General features: G+C 41.2%; 1 pseudogene; it reads left to right on the top strand.

Annotated features, from left to right (window-relative positions):
* The first annotated feature begins 393 nt into the window (after positions 1-393).
* Positions 394-682, top strand: LOC139011715 (small ubiquitin-related modifier 2 pseudogene; annotated as a pseudogene).
* The last annotated feature ends 1,543 nt before the right edge of the window (positions 683-2,225 follow it).

The raw sequence follows: 2,225 nt of genomic DNA, 5'->3' as shown, positions 1-2,225 counted from the left end.
AGGAAGGGAGAGAGATAGAGAGTTAGAAACATCGATGAGAGAGTAACATTGATCAGCTGCCTCCTGCACACTCCCTACTAGGTATGTGCCCACAATCAAGGTACATGCCCTTGACCGGAATCGAACCTGGGACCCTTGAGTCCGCAGGCCGATGCTCTATCCGCTGAGCCAAACCGGTTTCGGCAACAAAATATATTTTAAAAAATCTATTTTGCATTATTTGAAAATTGATAAGGGTATTTTAATAAACCACTGTATAATTAAAATAAATTGTACAATATAAAAAAACCCAGCTCCTTCTTCTGCTGCTCCTGGGGCTATGGGTGTGCTCTTTTGGTGCAGACCTGGTACTTCTTTTGTGAAGCAGCAGCTGAGGAGACTCTGGTGCTTGCCATGGCCAACCAAAAGCCCAAGGAAGGAGTCAAGACTGAGAACAATGATCATATTAATTTGAAGGTGGCGGGGCAGGATGGTTCTGGGGTGCAGTTTAAGATTAAGAGGGACACACCACTTAGTAAACTAAGGAAAGCCTATTGCGAATGACAGGGTTTGTCAATGAGGCAGATCAGATTCCGACTTGACGGGCAGCCAATCAATGAAACAGACACACCTGCACAGTTGGAAATGGAGGATGAAAGATACAACGGATGTGTTCTAGCAGCAGACAGGAGGTGTCTACTAAAAAGGGAACCTGCTACTTTACTCCAGAACGCTGTTCCGCCAGACCAAGAAGACATTCTCAATTAGAAAACTGCAATTTGGTTTCCACATATCTGACTACTACAGTATAGTTTTCTCTGTTCTTTCATTTCCCCCTTCCCCATTCCTTTATGGTACATAAAGTAACAGATGTATGTGCACAAGCATTTGCATTTTTTAAACTAAATGGCCAATGGTATGTTTCCATCTACATCAAATGGAGATGGGATGGGGAAAAAATACTGGATCTGTGAAAACACCCCCTTTCTCCATTAGTGGCATGCTCATTCAGCTCTTATCTTTACATTCCAGTAAGTTATTTTGCTCTCACTGTTTAACAACAACAACAAAAAAGAACAACATAAAAATTCTTGCATACCTTGTTTGATTGGAGAATTTTAATGTTTTTCATTTATCATTGTAAAACCAAGGACAATTTTATAACTTTTTTGTACATAGCTGTTACATGTAGGGCAATCTGTCTTTAAGTAGGGATAAATTACTCTAAAAAAATGAATCCTAGATAGTTTTCCCTTCAAGTCAAGGGTCTTATTGTTTAAATAAACTTCTTGTTTTAAAAAAAACACACACACACAACAAAACCCAGAAGTAACAGCAGTCTAGTTATGTAGATACCTCCTATTATATGAGCATGTTTCTAGGACTGCTGGCCACATCAGCCCTTTCCTACGGAACCTGACACTTTAGAATGCTATGCTGCAAACTTTCTGGGTTTCTTCCTTGGCCAGCTTCCATAGGAGATGTGTCTTTCTAAGACCTACTATCAAAGGGCTGCCTTGGAGATATCAAGCTTGGCAACTTCAAGGTCAATACCAAGAGAGCAGATTCCTCTGTCTCCTATTGTATCAGTCAACGACTGCAACACTAATTCTGAGTAGCAAACCACCTCAAAACATACTGCTTAAAACAGCAATTCTTTTCTGTAGGTCACTGGCTCCAAGCTAGAGGATGGTTCTAAACCTGCTCCATGCCTCTCATTTTTCTTGGACCAGGCATGTTCTTCACATTGTGAAAGGCAGGTGTGGAGAGAGGCAAGTGGAAACATGCAATACCTATTAAATAATGTCAGGCTCAGAACTGTCACACTGTCACTTCTGTGCATATTCTTTTGGCCAAGAGCAGGTGGAATGACCTAACCACACATCAATGGGGTGGAGAAACATTCTATCTCTAATGAGAGGAACTATAAAGCCACATTTCAAAGGTCACACATGCCTGGAGCAGTGAAGAATTGGGAAGAATAATGTTATCTAGCAAGGTTACCCACCTGGGACCTTTCAGCTTACTTCCAATTGGCAGTGGGGGAAATATATTTCTTCTAATGGTGGCTGACAACAGGAATGATTTTTAAAAAAATCTTTATTGTTGAAAGTATACCATAGGTCCTCCTTTTCCTTTCCCCCATTAACCTCTTCCAGCACGCTCCTCCCCATTCACCACCCCATTGTCTGTGTCCACGGGTTATGCATATATGCATACAAGTTCATTGGTTGATCTCTCCCTAC

This window comes from Myotis yumanensis, unplaced genomic scaffold (genome assembly GCF_028538775.1).
Source record: "Myotis yumanensis isolate MYYU_CA2020_CCGP unplaced genomic scaffold, mMyoYum1.0.hap1 SCAF_5, whole genome shotgun sequence".
Taxonomy (NCBI): domain Eukaryota; kingdom Metazoa; phylum Chordata; class Mammalia; order Chiroptera; family Vespertilionidae; genus Myotis; species Myotis yumanensis.
This window is presented reverse-complemented; position numbering and strand designations above follow the sequence as displayed.